This window comes from Manis pentadactyla, chromosome 9 (genome assembly GCF_030020395.1).
Source record: "Manis pentadactyla isolate mManPen7 chromosome 9, mManPen7.hap1, whole genome shotgun sequence".
NCBI lineage: Eukaryota > Metazoa > Chordata > Mammalia > Pholidota > Manidae > Manis > Manis pentadactyla.
This window is the reverse complement of record NC_080027.1, coordinates 127768222-127791148: the sequence shown is the minus strand read 5'-3', so window position 1 is coordinate 127791148 and position 22927 is coordinate 127768222. Positions and strand designations below refer to the sequence as shown.

The following is a 22927-nucleotide window of genomic DNA, read 5'->3' as shown; positions in this document are numbered from 1 at the left end:
CCAGTGAGGGGCAGAGGCGGGCTGCATCTCAAGCGTTGTTACACGAATTAGACTGTGCAGTTAAAGTGCTCAGCATATTCCTGAACGTGGTAACAGCCCCGTGAACTAGCTATGGTGACAAACCATAATCACAGCAAAAAATCTTATTATCCTGTCGTTATGCAGGATTTAATATGGGGGATTCATTTCCATCTGCACTAAGGGGCGGTGTGCCAGTCAGGCCCTCCTAGCAGCCAAAGGGAGAGTGAAACAAGTAAATTTGTAAATATCAAAAGACTTATTTACTTAAATAGAAGACACCTACAATATTGCTTCCTACCTGGGGTCTGTAGGGTCTCTTCATGGGCTCTGTAAGTCCCCTAAGCATCACCTGTGGTTCAGATAGTGATGCCTTGTGTATGTGTGTGCTATTATTGTTCAGTGAATGAGATACTGTGATGATGACACCAGTTCATCTCATGGCATTGCTAAATTCACGGTACCTGTAGCCGGTCTGCATTTCCTTAATTCACGGGCTTACAAAGAATGCCATCAGAATTATGAAGAGCATTGTAATTTGTTATCTTTTAATCAAAAAGGGTAGGAAAGTATTGCTGGGGGAAAAAAAGGTTAACTTTTGTAAAAGATAGCTCTGGGTTTTCACTGCTCCTCTTTGCTCACCCACAGCGCTCCGTCCGTCCCAAGCCACAGACGCATCGCCCTTTGGCAGCAGGATCCGCGCCCCTAGAAGGGACTTGCTGCTCGCAGTCGCCCGCCACACGGCTCCCTGCGCAGGTCTGGGGCAAACTGGCTAAGTTCTCTGAGGGCACTTTGCATAGGAAATAGGTTTGCCTGCTAACGCGGCCGCATTGCTGGCTCTGATGCCCTCGCGGCGAACGGTACTAGCTGCCAAAAGTAGTCAGACATGTAGCTGCTTATTTGTTCATTAGGTCATTTAAAATCCAACGCAGATATTTTCTACTACCTCAGTGTGTCATCTTGCCCACCCTCCATTCGCTGTACCCACGCTGAACCTGTTCTGTCATCTCTTCAGGAAGAAAGTTATTGATTATTTTGAAAGGATACCATATTGTTTTAAAGTTGTATGAATATTGTTAACAGTGTTGTTTGGATGCTTAAGAAACATCTACCTTGAAGGGGAAAAATGTTACAGGCCTCCTAACTTAGTCTAATTACTGAATTAAGGAAGTCAGATGCCTTCACACTGACTGTGAACAACTTTCTTGACTTCCTGCAAAGAGGACCCTTTACAGTATTTTTGGAGAAGTTACTAAAACCGAACCTGACATCACTACCTAGTGGTGCTGCTGGCAAGTGGTTTGTTCTTAGGGTGACAGAGGAGGAAATTGCTCCCCTTCTGATAAGATAACAGAGAAGAGTATGCGTTCATTTCTTTTATTTTGGATTCAGTTTCACAGAGAAAAACTTTTACAGAGATAACCATTATTCTGCCTTTCAGAAGGACGCATGCTGGTTCCTGGGAATACGGCTGATTTCCAGATATGACCATGTATTTGTGGCTTAAACTTCTGGCATTTGGCTTTGCATTTCTGGACACAGGAGAGTTCGTTACGGGTAAGTACAAGAATATTAATGTTTCCTTCGATATTTTTTACCTTGTAGAGGGACATTGGTTTGCAACAGACGTAGAAGTAAGTGGAGTGTTGGGGACGAGAAGGGAGGAAGTCCACAGAAAAACGGCCACGGCTGCCGTAGCTCAGAAAGACATGGCTTGTTAGGTGAAGAAACAATTGCTTCTGTTTAAAGAGGCACAAATGTTTGGGGGTGGAAATTGCAATTTAAAAGGAAAACATAGTCTGTCTGTACCTTTGTTTAAAAACTGTTCAGTGTTACAACAGCACTTACTTAACTCTCAACGTGCATGTACATTAAGTTTAGGAAAGTCTGAGGAAAGTTAAGTCATGATAAAGTAAGTGACTTTTTATCCTTTTAACAAAAAAATGATTTTTTAAAAAAAGTCATAAAATGGCTTTGGTTGTGTGACGCCACCCCCTCTTTCGGACCAGGAGTTTGCTTCCTCAAATTTTGATTGTTACTGAAATGTTTTATTAAATAATCGACTATATGGTACTTTAAAATAATCTTGGTATTTAATAAACTTTTAACTTTTTGCATATTTTTATCACAGAACGTATTTTTAAATCAAGTTTTTTTGTTCCTGACTAGAAGTTTCAATGACAATTTGCTTTAGAAATTCTGTGGGGCCACCGCCCTTCCTGGGTGATGTGTAAATAGTACAACCCTAACGAGATAAAAATGCCCAACTGTCAGGAATCATGCAAATGCTGTATTCTATAGGAAAATGTAGCAGTTGGACCTCAGGTGCCTACTTAAGCTTGAGATCTTTGTATCTTACAGTCTATTTGATGGACATTTTTTGAACAGTTTCAGTTTGGGTCTTGAGCACATTTCAGCTGCTTATTACATGTAACTAATAAATTGGCATTTTATATTATTACTTATGATGTGGTACCCCAAACCTGCTTTTTATTACTGAAAGGACACTGAAATTGGCATTTTTGTAGAAATTGCAAATAAGTAAAAATTAAAATGAAAAGAGAAAAATTAATTTTTAAAATGTTGCTTATTGGAATTCACTTTGAGACCTTTTTTGAATTTTTCTGTCAATCTCCTTTCCTCTAAAAGGTAAGTCAGTAGTTACCTCCTTATCATGTCACATTGTCAATTTATATTTTGTGTAACCGAGGAGAGTAGAAAGCAGCATAAGATTGTGTTTTTTTTTACTGGCAAAGATGAATTTTTACTTATGAATTTTATTATGAATTTATGTATCTACAGTGTTTTGTCTTAGCACAGAAAATGTTTACCAAGTTACCATCCCTGAAGGTTATAATCAAAAGAAAGTCATAAAGAAAAAATATTAATAAGGTGATAATATGTGCATTATCATAAATAAGAGTGAATTTCCATTAAAAATTCCCACTCAAAAACTTGTGCAAAGCACTTCAGAATGAGAATAAAGAAATACTGAAATATTTTGTAGATCACAGTAAACCACTAAAAATTCAAGTCAGTCTATTAAGGATTTTTACAAAAAGACATATGTTTGAATTTATAATCAAAAAAAGTATAAAGACATCGAGAAACCTTTAAGTCAATTCTGCTGAATATGCACAGTATAAATAAATGGATAGATAAAAAAGATTTATTTAGAAAGTTTAAGTTTAATTTAAATTGTTCACATAAATATTGAGAGCAAACACTTTTCCAAAAGGCACTGATAGTCTTCCTGAAATACACACTTATTTTTTTGGGAAAATTAGAGATATAATTATCTGTGTCTGCAAATCTTATCCTTTTAAGTTCCAGGAGACATTTTGTGATTCAGTGCATAATTTGGGAAGTTATTAATGCTTTCAATATGTATTTTTCTTTAGTAGCAACAAGTGAATCAGATTATTTTATTTTAATGTATTAAAACTGAGTTTAGTGTTTATAGGGAATATTAGACTTTTGGACATCAAATTTGCGTGCTCTTAATGGAATAAAGAAATAGAGCCACATGTATAGAGTGACATCAATGCATAAAACGGGCACAATCTAGATGTGTTATTTCAGAAACACAAATATGGGCAAGGCCGACGCTAGACTTCTCCACAGCAGTGATGGGTCTAGTTTTACACAAAAGTTTGTGATCACTTTGCTCTGTGCGCCTCTTTGCCGTGATAACTGGGAACCAAAGTGTTGTTCAGATCTTCTAATTCTGGAGGACAGAGTGGTTTTGAGAAAAGGTAGAGATGAATGTTCGCAGGCATCACAAAAGGTGTAACACCAGGTGAATCTATTGTCTGTCATGCAACAGTGATGAGAATGTGAGCTGTGTTGTGAGTTACGAGTAACGGTTGAGATTCATTTCCTGGACACAGTTCTTCATTTTTCCACCTACATTAAAAAGAAATAGCTCCTGTAAGAAATACATACTACACCTTGCACATCCCAAGTGTTTGAAACAATTGTAAATTTGATTTGATAAGCAATTGTGTTAAGTTCCAAATACTTTACAATTTAGAGATTTTTGGGGTGTGACTGATTATTTATTGATTGTTTAAAAGTATTTTTCTTATAAAAATCTGCCTGTGGCCCTTCTCATTGCTAGAATTTACAATGCTTTTAGTTAGAAAAAGGGTAGGGTGAAGTGAGGGGCCTGTGTCTCCTCTTCCTCGTGTGCTCTGGGTGACTGAGCTCCGGGTCAGGGCGGCTGCCCTGGTCTTTTCTCTGTTCTGGGCTCTGTGAGAACCTTTCACTGTGACAATAAGCTAGTGTAGGAGTAGAGATATTTCTATGCTGTTCCTATACATAAACATACACATAAATACTCCACTCGTTATTGACTTGTATACAATAGTACAAAATGCAGCCCCACAAATGTGTACGGGTCCATCTCTTTGTCATCCATCGACTGCTTCTCTGTATGTATCTGCTTTTAAGTATTGGGGTTCTATGGGCTTTATCCTGGACTGGTTTTATCCTTGTTTTCCACACTCGCAGTCCCTCATCAGTGCCGACTATTTGTTGATCCTTCTCCATCTCCACACCATCCCTCAGTGACCTGGAAACTACCTCCTTCCCTAAACTACATCTTGGTTTTTTTTTTTTTTTTTTTGCAAAAAATAAAAATAAATGAAAAGCTCCCCAAATCCTGTCATTTTACTTCTTAAAGATCATTAAAATCTTTCCCCCCTTCATCTCCATTGCCATCATTTGAATCTATGCCTTTTCCGTTTTCCACCTGGAGCGTTGTAGCTCATTTCCTGTTGCATTTGCAGTTCCATGCCTTTCTTTCCACACTCCACAGCTTAAAAATACACAGTGAAAGGGGAAAAGACCCTCTGATGCCTTCCCCGGGCCCTTGGTACACATTCCCAGAGCCCTGGGCCCACCCGGGTGCGGGGAGCCGGGCCCAGAGCTGAGACGCGGGCTTTGCTTTCCTTTTATGAAGACAGAAGAGAAGAAGGCAGTTGGGCATCCGGCTCCCACCGTCCTCAAGGCTTCTGGTCTCTGCAAATCCTGTTTCCTCTCTCCTGGTCTCTTTCGTCACTCTTGCCACAAAATAGCTCCACTGAAACTGTCCACTTTTTTTTCCTTTCTTGGCATTTTTCACGTATTGTTTCAGTTTGTTGTTCTTTGGGGCATCATTATTATTTTTATTATTATTTACCAGTCAGTGCATCGATTACCACTGTAGCCAACATGAAAGGGGAAATAGTATCTTATGCCTCTCTTGCGTCATCTGTGCCTGACTTCTTACCAGGCACCCAATAAGTAATGGATATTTCTTGACAAAACTGCAGATTACAATAATGGAGGAGAATGAGGAGGCAGACAGGAAACATTTCAGAAAGAGAAGACAGGAGGAGAAACATGAGACCACAAAATGCAGAGGCCGAGTGGAAGGAGGGAGGCAGCCAGACAATTTTAGCAAGATGTAATAATTCTGCATCTAGACCTCTCTTTGCAGGCTTTGCTTCTTTTTGCTGTCTCCTTCTTTCAGCTCCTTATTTTATGTCTTACCTGGAAAGAGCCTCCTGAGTCCTTAAAACTCCTAAATTTTCCCTGACTTACTCCTCGGACGCTCGTGCTAACGGTTCATCACTTGGCGGGACACTCTCAGTCTTGCACACAAGTGCCCCACAGGAAGAGAAGGCAGGAGCCCCTGTCGGGGGACCATCTGTGCAGGTGCTGGCGCGGAGCTGGTCGAGGGCCGCAGAGCGTCCCCAAGGGCAGAGGGACGAGGCTCACCCTGCATTGTGGGCTGTGTGCACACAGGAAGTTTGTAGCTTCTGGGCATTGTTTCTTACTCGATAAAGTGATAATGAATTTCAGTCTGAGCAGGTAAAGAGCAGAGGTTTGCCATCAGGTTGGTTGATTTTGTTGGCGAGAGAACAGCATTAATGTAGACAAGGTTTTGCGTTCAGATCATGGATATGAGGTCACCTTGGTGCAGAGCAAGAAATTTGTCATCATCACAGACCTTTGATCTTTTTCAGTCATAAGTTTATGGGGAATATTTACGCAGGAGAAAGAGTGGAAATTTAACTTCATCTCAGTTTAAGCTAATTTCAATCTAGTCTAAATAGTTTCATCAGAACTAGATGCCCTAGCGTATACTAGTTGCCTACTACCACAGGATTATGACTTTGTGAACATAAAGATAACACTCTTTAGGGAAGTATAAAGAAAAAATAAAATACTGCAGGCTCTTCTTTATTAATAAGATGTGGTATCTATTTCTACATAATACTGAAATAATCAGAAGTAAAAATAATAGTTATCATTAGAGTTTATGTATATCACCCTAATGTTAGGTTAGAAAATAGCTAACTACTGCCTAACATCTTTAATATGCATTTCTCTTTAATCTTTAGTAGCTTTAATATCATTTATATGTCGATATACTATTTCAATTTCTATCTGTGAAGTGTCCAGGGAATGGCTGTTGTAAGCAGTGTTCTGTGTGTTCAGAAACAGTACCAAGTACAAGAAAAAAATAAAGATGCAAAAATCTTTTTCCTCTTTTACCAAGACACATATAAGTGTATATAAAATCAATGTTAGTGTAATATATATGCTTCTTCTATGTTCATTCATAGTATCTGCATTTGATTCAGTTCTGTAAAGATAATCAGTAAGATTATTGGTGCTTTTATTGGATTCTTACTACAGACCCGAACTCAAACAGACCTTAACATCTTCTCTGATGCTCAGCTCTAGTCTTTAAATATGAAACATTCATTTCCTGCTAGAAATGAGACTTCAGTATCCAAAGGGAACAAGTTACTTTACTAAAACTTCAACTTCTCCTGTATATTTTTATGCATGTGTGGTAAAATTAGGCATAAATGCAATAATTTTCAAGTAAAAATGATCACAATTTATGTATTTACAAATACTTCCAATCAAAATGTGAGCAATGGGAGGAAAATGATCAGCCTTCCAAAAAAGTGATCTGCTCACCCTGGAGCAGAAGTCAGGGCCCAGAGCAACTCTGTGTCACACTCACACTAGGGAGTGAACAGCTGGTAAAGTGAACTTCACGCAAGGCTCCGATAGACAATAAGACACTTTGCTCGTTGTACATTTTAGAAAGTATCTGTCCTGATGTCATGAAAATACATAAGAAAAATTTATATAAATAACGATGTTAAGAGATGATATTAAAAGGATGACATGGCAAAAAGTGCAGTCATCAAATTTTAAATATCTCCACTTATGGGGAAAAAAAGCAAGCACTCTTTTTTACAATCAAAGAAACAGAAAGCATGAAGGAAATGAGTCAGAAGCCAATTTCAAGTTGGAGAATACCATGCCATTTGGAATGGGAAATAATTTGGAAATCAAATCCTATGAATTGTGTAATAGCTTGACTCTAATCATTTTCTATCATTGATATACACTTACCTTGTCTATAACATACTGTAAGCATTAAAAGTGATGATATTTGTGAGCATGCTTGGAAAGCTGTGAGATGCTCAGCAAAGCTGTGAATTTTATTATGTGAGCCTGTGGAATCACAGCAGAGAGCCCTTCACTGTCTAAGCAGGGTTCCAAACCACGTCTGCTGCTTTGAGAGGCTGACAAGGAACAGTTTAAAGCCATGTGGCAGAGGGGCAGCCCTTACAGGTCTTAGAACTTCTTTCAACTTTGTGTCCCCTGTTTTAGGGCTGTCCAGGCTACTCCAGATCCTGCCTTTCAAATAGTCTGCAAGTCTATCCCCTTTCTCTGGTAGAGATTCTTATCATTTCTTAATGAGCAATAGTCTGAAATCTTGCTTCCCCTCAAACCCTGCTGGGTCCCACCTACCCCTACCAGAATAATCTCTGCAAATGGCAAAACTCACTTTTGTTCCTTCTTCCTTCAGTGGTTCTCCACGGGATACAAAATATACAGACCTTATGATTTTTTAAAATTGAAGTATCACTGCTATACAATCTTCTATTAGTTTCAAGTACACAACACAGTGGTTCACCAGGTGCCCACATTATTAAATCCTCGCCCCCTTAGTGTGGTTCCTGTCTGTCAACACAGGAAGATGTTACAGAATCATTGGTTGCATTCTCCATGTGGCACTGCCATCCCTGTGACCAACTTCTATTGTGGTTGAGCATTTCTGTGCCCCTTTAACTCCCTTACCATCCCCTGACCCACCTCACCCCACCCCCACCATGGTGACCACAAGTCACTTCTCAGCATGATTTTGATCCCAAGGATATTTTGACTCAACTTTTATTAAAATAAACACTTACTTAGAATATATCAACATTCTTTAATTTTCCTTGAGGATTGATTTCATGCAAAAAACCCTAGTAAACCAACTTAATTCTCTGAGTATTTTTATACAGCTTGATTAAATCATCACCACATTTTTGTTTATATTTTACTGAATTAATGTTCACCAGCAACCATTTTCATTTAATTTTTACAATTAGTATAAAATTCATGAATCAATTTTTATCCAGTCAACTTTTACTGATTATAATTTATGCCCCTGGGGATTTTCCTTCGTGGTTATTACTTTTCTGAGTGTAATTTTCCTTATAAACAGTACAAATCAAAGTTTTCCAAAAGGGTTTTAATTCTTCTACTTAGCCAGAAGCAACTTTTCCTTGTGTGGAGTTTCTTCCTTCCTTCCTTCCATTTTTAATGTTAACATAGTATATAATTTATGTAATGTAACTTTTCACTTTTGTCAAATTTTAGATTGGGTGGTATTAACCATTCTCAGATTTATTTTGTGTTGCCATCAGTAACATTCACTTTGCAATTGAGAGCTCTTTCAGCAAGATTCATCTTGAGATCTTAAGGGTTTTGGTTATTTGTCAGACAGCCAATGGAGACTTCAGAAATACTCTACTGCTGTGTGATCTAGAATTGTTATATTTAATTTTCATTCATTTGTATGGCATTACTTTATATGCTTGTGCCAATTTCTTATGAATTATTTGAGCAAAAAGTAAAGAGAATAATCAACACAGGGAGTTTACAACATTCTCAGTGTATGATGGTGGGCAAGATCAAAAGAAGGTGTTAGATCATCCGACTCTGAGCTCTGTACATTTGGGGAAAAATGAAAGTATTAGCATGGCACACACAGTTCTCATTCAGTTCCTGTAGATTTCTCCAGCTTTATGTAGCCACAGGGGACAAACAGTATGTACTTCTGTTGTAACTTGCACTTTCCTAAAAATATAATGTTTCCTGTTGTCAAACTGTCAGCCATGCTGTTTTTTTCTTCCCTTCACGAATTTTATAAACTAGGAAAATTATAGTTGCTCTTCAAAGTTTAGTTTAAAGGCCATTTCCTGTGGGCGGCCCACCTGTACCTCTCTGTTCTTCCATCCCCCCCATACCTGGACAGGTGCTCTGCTGCAGGGGTGCCATGGATGGTCCCACCAATCACCCTCTTGGAGATCTTTTCGCTCGGCTGTTTTTCACAATAGCTGGTAGGCTTGTGTTGATGATCCTCGGGTCTCTGCTCTTTACCAGCGAGTCCAATCAGGTTCTTGCAACTTGTTTGTTGAATGAATGGGTGGTTTGTCAGTGTGACCCGGCCCTGTAGGCAGACAGTTCTTAAAAATAATGTTAATTCTTTCCTTTTGTTGTTATTTAAGTGAACCATTCATGGTTGTCTAAATGAACCATTTCTACATGATAGGAAATAGAGGAAGGAAAAAAATTGCTTGAAATCCTTGCTAACGTTCTGTTTTTCTTTCTCTCCCCCACTCTCTCTTCCTCTCCTTCGACCACATGCCATCTCTAAGATTGCATATCCCATCTTTTTCCTAAGTAAACCAAGATTATCCCAGGCAGTATGAGAAATACAGAAATGGATAAATAGGCAAATAAAAATCTCACAGATTTGAAATACCCATAGCCTAAAAACTTTCTGAGTATTTCATTTCACCGAGAGAGCTACATCTATTTATTTATTCATTAATTAAATAAATTGGCCCACCAGCTGGGGACACTGCAATGCCACGCAGTCCTTGTGAAGTCTGTAAGCTCACCGTGACAGTGGGTGTTTGGAGATGGGGTTTTAAATCTTCCAAATTCTTCATAAGCTTCCTCCTCAAAATAATAGTATACCTCTCAACCAACAATTATTTGTGTTCTCAATCTTCTATAGGTTATAAATAAAAAGGTTATCATCTTAAAATCTTCATTCAATATACTAGTTAATTAAAAACTGTTCTTACTAGACTACATCCAAGCTCCTGTTCCAACAAGATTTATTCTGCAGTCTTTCAGTTATAGAGTTCTAGAGCCTCCACTGAGGTGTATAAATCATCAGATATTTAGTAAATTAGAGTACTAAGTTTGAAGAGGAACCAGCCGATCATCCCAGTTCATTTCGGTTTGTTTGTTTTGTGATTTAAGCTAAGCATAAAAGATTTTTTTGGAAAAGTACATTAAAGTAAACACACCTACTCACCACACAAATAAATCCTTCATCTTTTTGGTGTCTTTTCAAAGTAGTTTTCCAAGCTCACCAGCTAGGAGGGAGTGGGAGTTGGGGGTCAGGTCTAAGATTTCATCTGGGTCTATCTGATTTAGGCCTATTCTTTTTCCACTGGGTTACTTCGCCTTTTATTCAAGTAACTGAAGACACGACTGCATGATGTGATGGGCGAGTCACACGAGACTGAGGACTGTGAGTGTGAAGCACGCGTGTGAGCCCCATCCACCTGACAGCCCTATAGGTAACCATTGTGCACTGAGCCACTTCCTTATCTTTAGCAAGATCTAAGTCAGCTAAGACTATGGGTCTGTCATAAAAAGCAAGAAGACATCTTTGATTAGTTTGTCTTTACTATGAATGCTGAGGCCATATTAATAATTCAGAAGTGCTATGGTTCCATCATCTTGAAAAGAAGGTTAACGAACCACAGCATGAGTCTGTCTCGGGGTCAGTGATATGATGGAAAGAATGGATTTTCCCCCACCTAATTTGTTTTGTTTGATATTCTATAACGTAAAAGCTGTTGAATAATTTACCAAAGTATCTAGACTTTTTTTTGTTGTTTCTGAAGTGCAAGGGAAGTGACTTGACCTTTGTCAAACACTTTGATCATGGAAAACACACAAGGTTCTCATCTTGTTCCAGGAAGTGCAGACACTGGATAATCTTTTTCATGGTCATGCATATGAAATGAATCAGGTAGATCAGTTTTGCAGTTTACCACAGGGACAGGTTGGCTATAACTTAAGCAAACATACAGGAAAAATGTGTTTATTGTTTGGTTACTGTGATAAATGGGAGCTGCCAATCAGATAGCTGAGGCCTTGTAGTCTACTTTAATTTCTTAGACTCAGATTTCCAAATACTCTTTTGGTTTCCAAACTGATATTTTAACATAGGCCTAATAAATCCTGAGTCTTTCTAGTTTGCAGTGATCCATGTTTGTATTTTCTGAATTTACTCACTGATATTTTTGCTATGATCAAGACCTATAATGGCTAAGGAAAAATAAATGAAGCAGGAGATATCAGTTACAGTTTTGGCTATGAGAAGTGGTGATAAGAGGAAGCAGATAAGCAAGGGGTAAGGGCCAGGAAGCCGGTAAAATCACTTAAATCCTAGGTAGCACTAGAAATGTTGGTTTCAAAGAAGCTCTATTTTCTTCAGTGCTTCAGAAGTTAGTGTTTGAAATTTAGCCTGGACTCCGTTCTGAGCTTTCCAATCATGAGACTTTGGGGGAAGTTACCTTTCAGGTTCTCAGTTTTTTTATCTGTACAATGGGAATAATGGCAGTCACTCTTGAATGAGCTAGTTTACTCCTTGATGCAGCCATTCTTTAAGAGCCTCTAATATGTGCGAGGAGCTGTTCTAAGTGCTGACATCATAGAAATAAAGCAGGAAAGGCACCAACTTCCATGAAGCCTCCATCTTAGCAAGAGGGACAGTGAAGAAAAATATGTAACAGAGGAAATATGAGATATTGATAAATGCTGTGAACCGACATGGTGTGATATGATAGGGACCGTCCAGACTGGATGGGGGGGTGGCCCTTTAGCCGGAGTGATCAAGGAAGACCTCTTTGAGGAAGTGGCACTGTGCTGTGCCAGGAATGTAAAGACTCTTGTGGAGAGGGCCTGACTGGTACAAGGGCTCTTCATAAAAGCAAAAACGTGGCAGGCTCAGGGGCAGAAGGAGGCCACAAGCTTGCTGTGTGGTGTATAAACGCGGAGTGATGTGGGGAAGCGGAAGGGCCAGGCCCTGGAGGGCCTTGTTGGAAATGGGAGGAATTTGGGTTTCACTCGCAGTGTAGTGGGAAGAATGCCTTTGGAATTTCAGAGCAGAGAATAACCTAATCTTATTTTGGTATGAAAGATACTCCCCTGGCTGCTGTGAGGAGAATAGATCAGAATGTGGTCAAAGCCTGGGGACCGATTAGGAGCCCTTGAGCTGGTGGGAGGGAGAGAGGAGGAGGTGATGGGGCCTGGGCGCTGGCTGTGGGAATGCAGGGAAGGGCGGGTTTACTGAGGATCGAGAGGAACTGCTGTGTGGAAGAGAAACAGGAAGTTAGATGGAATGATTCATTTTTTTTCCCCATGAGCAAGCAGGATGGGCAACACCCAGGTAGGGGTGGGCGATCCAGTGTCCTGTTTTGTCCATAGTATTGCTTGAATTCTCATTAGATATTCAACTAGAAATGCCCAGAATCCAACTGGAGTTAAGACTGTGGGGCTCATGAGGTCTTGACTGGAGACATAAATTTGGAAGTCAGTGTGTACAGATGGGCTGAAAACCAAGGACTGAGTAGGATAGTGTAAGAAAAATGCTCAGATGGGGAAGTACAGAGGACCCAGCTCTGAGCCCTGGGACCATTCTGGGGGGGGTTGGAAGGAGGGGCTAGAAAAAGAAAGTGAAACGAGGTAGACAGTGAGGAAAAGAAGAAAAAATACTTTGCTTTGGGTGGTGAAATAAAAAGAGCTGATGATTGCAAAGCGCTTAGGATGCTTGGGGCATGTAACAAGAATCCAGAAATTCCACATAAAAACTCAAATTCACGTCTCCTCTTGAAAGGCTGATTAAACAGTGATTGTGAACGTCCTAATTATCGCCAATATCCCTATTTAACTGTAATATTATTACACAAGTAAGTATGAAGGAATTTATGACAATATTTGGAAAAATAATCAACATATAAAAAACTGGTAGCAACATAAGAAATTTTGTTTGTATAATTGAGCTAATATATCTGAAAATGGATTATTTAGGGTAGTTAGCTTAAAAAACAGGTACAACTTAAAACAACTTTTTAATAAAAACTGTGTAAAAACATTGAGAGGCTAATGAACTAGAAATTTAACTGAAAACAACTTGAAAAGATAATGAACTGTTGAGTCTCTGTGTTGTATATCTTCTTTTGATGCATATTGATGAAAATACTTTAAAATACTATTTAAGCCAATACTTGGACCAGTTGGGAGATTTGTTGAGAATTAGTTATGTAAAATGTCTTATTTCTAAATTGAATTAAAATTTTTTCATTTCTTTGAGAAATTTGAAAAGCAATTGGTTATCACTAGGCTTTTGTTAGGCAGGACCTATTAGCCCTGGTAATTATACAGTATACAAATTGAGATTTTTCCTTTTGGGAACATATGTGTGTAAGATTTTAATTTCGAGTGTGGAAGATTTTCTTAAAAGAGATATATGTTTTACAGCAACTTATTTTTGTGCTAACTGGTAGTCAAGAAGAAAAATAGCTAGAAAGAAAATAGTGTTTACTGTGTGCCAGCCACTATTCTCAACATTTTTTATAAATGTGACCTCATTTTGCTGAAGTATACAAATCGTATGAAGTCTAGTTTCTACTTGTCTAGGACATATGTTAATTTGTTAATTTATATTTCGTGATACCATAACATTTACTGATTATCATATCTTAAAAAGGAAGTTAAATTTAATTTTCTTTTTCCAATTTTAAGTATTAAAATTGAGAAGGGCTGAGGCAAGGGAGGTAACACTGAGCCCCTCCCGTGCGCCTGGCACTGTGCAAGACGCTTCTCCGCACTGTGCTGTTCAACCTTGGATTCAGCAGATACTCTAAAAAGAGTCAATAAATGTTCAGACAATCCTTGCTCACTAGTCTCAACAGAGGAAAATGAAATTATGGTTAAACCAAAGGCATAAGGAATCTAACTATTATTGATATTTAGTTTTGTATTACGGTATTTTGCTGACGTTGAAGAATGGACATGTGAGATGTCCTGGCAGTTTACCAGGATCTCAGTCATGAAATCATGCTGGAAAGGCCCCGCAGAGGAGAAAGCGGGGCAGTTCTCTATTCCAGGCCTGCTTCGTTTTCGTAAGGATATATAGCAACAGTTCAAGCACATCTGCTTCAGTGAGAGGGAGCATGAGAGAGGGAGGGAGGGAAGCGGAGAACAGCAAGAGAGCTGCAAACAGCACGTCGGCGTGTGGGAAGCAGATAATCACACGCGTAGAGGGGCCACAGTCAGAAAGCATCATTTGCTGTCATGCAGAAAATCTAGCTGTAAACAAAGTGGTAGGAAAATAAAAAGCCTAGTAAACCCTAGTAATCCATTTTCAGATGTGTTAGCTCTGCTCTGCAAGAAATATCACTTTTTTTCCGTTGCCCCTTGTTTCAAGGATAAAAGTCTGAATGGCAGAAATAACTTCCCATCTAAGTAAAACAGGAGCGGGCACCATGCAGACGTGAGGACGCTGGTGCCTCCTCGCTGCAGGGCATCTTCAGAACAAATGGAACCCGCGGGTCCATCTACAGGTTCAAGCAAGAGAGAGGTTCTCACACAGAGAAGGATGAAAGGTATTCTCAGGGTGACCTACGCAGAGAATCATCAAAGCCAGCGAAGTTAAGGCTTACCCCTGTTCCAAGAATAGAAGGTGTGTGGTGGTGAGGGGGCTGGGGGGCGCCGAGGGGGGAGCCCTTGGGAAGGGCCAGGGGGAGATCAAAGGCGAGGAGCGCCTCCCCACTCTGGAAGGGGAACGAGTCAGACACACTAGGAGGGGCACTTCAAAGGCAGGGAAATAAGAATAATAAAAATATCATTAGTTGTCAAATGTAAGATTTCTGCCAGTTCTGTCACATTTTGTCTTTCAGGAGCTCTATAAAACGCAAGACATTTTCTATTAACATCAACTTAGCGATACATATTTTTCTCATCTACCTTAAAGAGTCAGTTTTCTAAAAGGAAAAAAGGAAACACATTATACAAAGAATCCAAAATAACATTGTTTTGTTATGCTTAATAGAATGCCTTCTGTGAAAACTTACTCTTAATACTTGCATTCCCAAGTGCCGGGTTGTCCTGGAGGTGACTGAACGAGGTCCGGAAAAGTGCGGTGAGATGGGGCGGTGCGGGGCTGCTACGTCCTCTGAGCCTGTGGGGCACTAACGGGGTGCAGAACCCTGGTATCACCATGGTAGTCAGCTTCTCTTTGGGTGTTTCACTTTAAGAGTTAGAATAAAATTGAAATCTTGATTTAAATAATAAGAAATAGTTCACATATTCAGCTATAAATTAAGACACGGAACTCTGGAATGTTCGGCCACTCTCAGTGTGGACTCCTGTTTGTCACTGAAGCCTTCTACACACGTGTACGAGCTCGCAGAGGGAGGGAAAGAGAGATTCCATGAGCCAGGATTTTGTGGAATTTTGCCCCAGTTTATGTTTTGTCAGTTTATGAAAGAAAAAGCTTATCATAGATCTGTTTTTCTCTAAAGAGTAACCTTTATATTTTAAATCAAAATATTTGTAGAATGGTGTTTCTGGGAAACAAAAAAGCATGTGTCTTTTATCTTAGCATACCCACTATTCCATTCCACATTTAATTTAGAAAATATTGCTATAATTCCTTTAAAACCAAAGGAAAACCATTCTTTAATAAATCTATTTTGGCTTTTCTTGTCCATGAATTTTCTCTGAAGTAACACTTCTTAAGGATATCAGATGCCATCGCTTGCCTCCATTTTATGGGCTGAACATCTGGATTTGATGGGCGAGAAAGATTTCCTTCCGCTGACTTCTCTAATAATCCTCTCTGACAGATACACATGCTTCATGTTTGTTACTAAAATTGACATGACTTTAGTATCTACTGTTTTAATACACAATGAATTATGGAATTTTCGATGGCTATTTTTTAAAACACATCTTAAGTTCCTTAAAATATAGTATTAAGAGCCACTCTAAAAAGTGTTAGAACCACAGATGTTTTCCTTTGTAGTGTTAATTGATTTAAGATCCATCAAAACGTTGTTAAAATATCCAGAGGTTAACAATAATGATGGCACATGGGTCAGATTAAAATTCTTTCTATGCAGAAAAAAAAAAAAATTGAAATGATAGCTTATTTTCTTCTGATTGAAAAAAGGTTAGTGGAATGAAACAACTGGACAGCTGACACTCCATTCTCTACTCTTATAATGAAAGGGGATTTAAAACTAGGACTTAGGGTTACATGGTACCCCCGATATTTATGCACACAGGTTGTAAGTACTAGTATGGATTTAGTGATGAGAAGACAACTGTGCATTTTCTCTTATCACCTATTGTCCTATTTTCAATTGTAGCGCTCAATATACTGAAATATATGAAATACAGCACATAATAAGCGAGTCTGGTTCTTCACTTGCTCTAAATACACAAGTATTAAGATGAAAAATGTAAAAACAGATCAGTTTTTCTTGCTACAATATTAAAATTACTGAGAATGAATTATAGGTTCATGAATACTTTGGGGAACTTTTATCTCAGGAAATATATCAATGGGTTGTATCTGTCAAACCAATTAAATTAATTCAGTAATGGCACTTGGCTGTTTACACAGCTGATTTTCTTTCATTTTTAAAGTCTTTACTTTGAATGTGTATAGTCAAAATCAGTTAATGTGCACACTAGATATAAAAGGGCCACAAGAACTTGTCTCCCCATTAAAATAATGGACAATGAGGATGACTTTCATTCCAGTCACTTTGTTTTTAGACAACACGTTTGAATTTTATTATGTTATTTGCTGCTTACTGAGAGTCAAGTATTGTTCAAGACACTCAGTTTTTGCTTTTGTTCTGTTTTTTTTTTTTTTAATTAGCAGCAATATCTCCTACCTTTATGTAGGTGAGGATTCCTAGAGAAGAGTTTAAGAAGAAAAAGTAAGGGAATTTTGGAAATTTGGAGATTACTATAATGGAAGGCATCATTATTTATACCACAATACAATTTTAGAGGAAAAAGGGACCTTAGGAATCCTCTATTAAACTGAAACTCAGAAACACGTAAGACTCGCCCTAAGTTATGCCAAAAGCGAGGCGACTTGGTCAGAATTCCTCTAGTACGCCCTGCGGTGCTGACCGTTTGCCTGGTAGAATGAAATGTGCATCCGAGCAGATGCTCAGGACGGGTTTTGGGCCCAAACTCTGTCACTAACCACACTCTGCTTAGACAGAGGCATTTGGCCCGGGACAGTTCATATCACTCCATTAGGCCTCGGTTCCTTTCCAGGGAAACGGGTTGTTTGCTCCAGTTTCTCGGCATTGGCCTGACTGACACTTGGGGCCGGACGCCCGGCTGTCCTGGGCCCTGCGGGGCCTTTAGCAGCGTCCCTGCTCTTTACCAACTGGATGCAAGACTTGCCCACTTCCCCTTCTCTCCTCCACAATCCCGGCGGCCAGAAATGCCTCCAGGCCAAGCGTCCCTAGCCAAGCCGCCGGCCGCCACTGCCCTTGACACCTGCGGGCTTCGTCCCCGTCGTCCCCCCAGGACTCAGCCAGAAGCGGCGGTGCCTGCTCCTGGCCCAGCTGCCCCCTGGCAACACCCTCCCTGAGGTTGGTTGGGTGCTGTTTATAGCGACAGTAAAAGACCAGGAATACTCACTGGTGGGAACCTTACAGTAGCAAGGAGATACGAAATACTAGAAAGGTTTAAGAAGGCTTAATGAAACAACATACAAAACATTCACTGTAAGTGACATTTTATTTCATATTAAAATCATCTATGTATCTATGTATCTAGGGGTATGACAATTGAGTGATTGCTTCATAGATTAATAGGGACTCAGCTCCAATCACGGGTGTTCTTTGCGGGTTTCTAAGGCCATTTCAAGGTGTAGAGCCCGTGTTGGTGATGAGATCAGCTAGAGCAAACATTAAGTGCCTAATAGTTAAAAGGGTCACAGATGTATTTTCATCCTTTGCACATGGAAGAAAAATAGACTCCTATTATCTCCATTTTGAAATTAAAATATATTCTTGCTTCCCTTTCCTTTACATTTCCACCCTGGCTCCCCACCCCCACCACCCCTGGATCTGGGCACCTGCCCATGGGTGAGCCAGTATCAGGGTGGCTGTGCAGGAGCTGCCAGGGGTCGCCAGACGCTAGGCCCTGAATCTGCAGCTCCCTGCAGGGCTACTGCGCCGCACATGGCCGCAAATTCCCTGGGCAAGTTTACTGACTGGTGTGGTTCCAGGAGACGAGCTCCTCGTGGAGGTGGGGTGCGTGGTGAGAGCACAAGGAAAGTGGAGTTGCTACAAAGTAGAAGCTGAGGGCTCACATGAAAGAGCTGTGTTCCGCCAGATGGAGATAAGAATCGAGGCAGGCGGATCCGGTGACCTGAAATTGTTCAGATAGGCAGATATTTCAGGGAGTAATAGTGAAGTGCTGTAGACAAGGGCATTCAATTAGAGGGAAAATCAATTTTGTTAAATTGGAAGAACTGTTTCTTGTCTTTATAGAACATTTTGTCTCCAACAGATGATGGAATGAGGATCATTTTACACTTATTGTATATATGTATATTAATGTCTAGATTAAGTATTTTGATTTATCTTTTCCAGTAGAGCAAAGTTCGGACTGATACCTAAGCTCTTTGGTTGCTAGAGCAGAGCAGATCAGCTGGGTCTTTTTTCCTAATCAGTGTTGAAAATGAGTGTTTCAGAAAATTAATTTTCCCAACCTTACCAGTTGATAAATGTTAATGGAGAAAAGAACCTTTTCTGATACTGAATACTGTCATTAGATATTTTTTTTCCAGTAAAGAAATCCAACTTCTATAAGCCATCCTATTTTCTGTTTTTCTTGGAGTCAAACAGTGGAAATTTTATTTCTCCCCTAGCTAAGATAAAGTATGTCAGGAATAAACTACCTTTTCATTTTAAATAAAGATAGATTCATGATAGACAGTCACCTAAAGCCCCAAACATACCTGAATGAAATACGGTCAGTTTTGTAGGTAAAAATCAATTGTCATTAAAAAAAATTTTCATTTTTAACTTTCTTGCTACTTCTGAGTTCTGAGTCCGGAAGCAGAAGTTGCGAAATATTGTGAGAAAACTTTTGGTCTTGTTTTCTTTAAATCTCCACCCACATGGAAATACCAGAACTCCGGGAGGAAAGTCCATTCTTGTTAAATGATGCCCGTTTTGGTGCTGCAGTCCCAGGCAAGTTTTCAGTCACCCTCCTGCGGCTGCCCTCTCCCCATTCACAATTGCTGACAGCCGGGTCCTCCTCCGGAAGGAATTCTTTTAGCTTTCTTCTTACCATTGACTTCCTCCACAAAGTGCGTCAACCCAGACTGTATCCAAGAAGCCAGTTTCGTGGGGTAGCAGCTCTCTCCCCTTTCCCCGGAGGAGGTGTGGGGGGGTGCAGACCGCCACGGGTCAGCCTTCCGGTCCCCGTCTAGGTGGCATGTCCTTCCTTATCTAACCCCAGGGGCTCCGTACAACACCAGAAGCCCCTCAAAGGAGGGTCTCTTCCTGACTCGCTCTTGTGTCCTCAGGGTGTGACCTTAGAAAGGGCCCTTTTAACATGCTTTTTGAACTAATAGTGAAGTGAATGAAAGGCTTCTATGATTCTTTGAGGTAACTTGGTATCATGGGGATATTTTACACTGTCTTGTATAGATAAGCTGATATGGATGACTGATATTCTGATAGAAAATTAGCAAACTGCTGAGCCTGGGTATTATTTTAATGAGTTACTTTCTTATACATGGAGGGAATAAAATAAGGGAATGGGCACTGTGAATAATGGTACTCATTAAAGAAACGCCGCACACGTGCTTTACTCCTCGAGACAGAACGACATGGGTGGCCTGGAATGTGTGCCTAGACTTCGATCTCTGGTCTATGAGAACAGCATTTTTTCCGTGTGAAGTGGTACATGTTGTGAAGTTTTTGCTTGACCTTTTTCAGATTGAGTTAACAAGTCTCTGTGCCTCTTTCCTGTCCCTCTCCTGTCCCTCTCACCCCCAAAATGATGGCTAACACTGTGGTATTGTGACCTGGGATACTAATGGAACATGTGTCACACACACACACACACACACATGCATACTTACATGACAAGACCTGGTGGAATTGCTCTTCTGTTTTTCTTACACTAGTTTCTGGAAAATTATGAAAGTTCAGGCCCCCTTAAAAGTTTTCCGGTTGCTTTTCATAATCATCAGCAAAGGAACCCAGTTTCCCCTTCCCTTTGGAGTAAAAGTCTTTAGAAGGAAACAGTACTTTTTACTCCAACTATCTGGGGACGTTCAGGTGAGTAAGTGCGAAGCCGGCACCTCATTGGCAGGCAGGGTCCTGCTTTTGGGAAACAGTGAGAGAATGAGAAAAACAACTTTCATCCTAGACAAGATATTTCAAAATAATACTTAAAACAAGTCTTAATGATGAACTTAAAATTAAGGGCCAAGTTACTCCAAGTAAAATTAACACTTTTAGGGATGTGAGGCTGTATTTCCTTAAGGTTAGAAATTCAGAGGCTCTGGGAAGGAGGTACCAGCCTCTTCCTGTTCTGACCTCTGCCTTGTTCTCCTGCCTGTCACCACTGGCCACATACTATGTCTTGGTGATTATTTGCTTATTTTGTAGGAAAGAGACACATCTTTCCTACAAATACTCAACACGTGTGTCACTCTGGGCCAGGGAACAGAGACAAAGCAGTGACCAGAGGCGCGTGCCCCCCCAGCCCCCAGGTGGGACTTCCCGTCTGGGCTCATGCCACGGAGGTGCCCTACTGCGGAGAACTGCAGGGGACCGAAGCTCAGGGAGTGGGCGGTCCATGCTTGATGACAAGCCAATTTGGTCCTGAAGGATATTTTACTTAGTTTTTCTGTGGAGCTAGTTCATTAGTTTGCAGTTGAAGAAGTATATTTGGGCAGCTTTTTTTTTGAATGCACATGATTATACAGAAACCCTTGTCCATAGGTATATAACCATTTCTTCAAGATCCTAGACCTGGAATTTCAGTGTCAAAACCTGGGAACATCTTAACTTTCTTCATGCATATTAACAAATGGCTTTTTGAAGAAAAACTAAAAACAGAAAACCTTGCCTCTGCTCCTCCTGGAAGTGGGTGACAGTTTCCTTTCACATACATTTGCCAGAGTTCAATTTCATCATTTTCACACAGGTGTTAATATTATAGGTACAACTGGTATTTCTTAAAATTTCTATTTTGCACTTAATTTGATTTTTGTGTTTTTTCTCTTTTCATTTGCTTATCCTCATTTGAGTTTTCTGTGAATTGTACTCACATGGTCTGTACATGTATCTTTTGTGCAGCTGTGTCTAAATGTTGATGCAAAGTCACAGGGAAGAGGAGAGGAATGTACATAACATGACACAAATGTTTGACCCAGGACCTTGAGGAGAGGTAACCAGGTCATCGGCTGTGACAGTCTAGAAAAACAACCATATGTGCTTCTGTCAATCTTCCTCTTAGAAAAACTCTCAACTATTAGTTTCTGAATGTTCAGGGCAGACTAGTGCGGCCCTCATGGAAACCTGTCTCCATCCTCAAGAATTATGTCTGGCTGAGAAACTGCCATGTCTGGCGGGAAGCTCTTAAACTTTATCCTCTTCATCAGAACCTGCCGCCAGCCCAGCAACTGGAAGTGTGGCATATCTGCGCTTCCGGTGTGGTTGTCAGGTTGCTGGGATTCTTACTCTCTGCTTCATCCCCAGACTTGCGCCCCCAACCACGTACAAGCTGCACACCTTCACAGCAGCCTTACAAGAGCACGGTCCTCAAGAAGCTCTTGCTGACTCCTTTCACAAGGGAATTGCTCATCCTGAGTCGAAAGAAATCTTAGAGGCCATTAAGGTCAATGCATGAATCCCTTTTACCGCATACTCTTCCTGTTGAGTATTTTCCAAAAACAACTTTTTTTAAAAAAAAAGAAAAGCCTAAGTTAGTAGTGAACAGTTCAAACTACTTGAAATGGGTGGTTTCCAGATTTCCTGCACTATGACTGAAAGTGTGCTCCTCAAACATCCTTAAAAATAAGATAAACTCCATTCTTGAACATAATTATGGGCTCTGAAGTGTTTATCCCTATGGGGGTTACATCTATAGCTACTATAACAAAAACTAAAACTGAGAATTTAGAAGTATTAATTTAATAATGCTAAACCCAGTATGTGTTCATATAGATACATATCTTTATGAAAAATGACTGTATCTTATAAAAGAAGGATTTAACAAGAATAGTGGCATCGTCTTACACTTTTACAAATCTCTTTACTGTCTGTCTTAGAGGAAGATAGCTGGATTCTGATATCTGACTTTACATCCTATCTGTTACAATATCATTTGCCATATAACCTTTGGAAACATTCATTTTTCTACCAATGAGAGAATGGAAGTGGTTTTGCCCTGGAGGACGTGTTGAAAGGTCCCTGGGGACCCGTTGTGCCTCCAGAACACACTTTGAAAACCACTGCTCCAAGCCAACTGGATGAAGTTATTTTCCTTACAGCATCATAGAATAGGATTATGCCTTCTTCCATGTGATATTTCAAGTATTTGAATGTATTTCTTGTTTTCTCGCACTATTTCTTCTTAGGGAAAAATATCTTATATTTTCTTAAGTTTTCTATATTTGGAATGCTGTAGACTC

At 39.9% G+C, this 22927-nt stretch overlaps 1 long non-coding RNA gene across 1 annotated transcript in view; it reads left to right on the top strand.

Moving 5' to 3' along the window:
* The first annotated feature begins 900 nt into the window (after positions 1 to 900).
* Positions 901 to 22927, top strand: part of LOC130684991 (uncharacterized) — a 50323-nt gene continuing 28296 nt past the window's right edge. Inside the window, exons 1-2 of the long non-coding RNA XR_008999470.1 lie at positions 901 to 1378; positions 1460 to 1575. This is a non-coding gene — a long non-coding RNA (uncharacterized LOC130684991). The remainder of the gene's footprint in view (positions 1379 to 1459; positions 1576 to 22927) is intronic.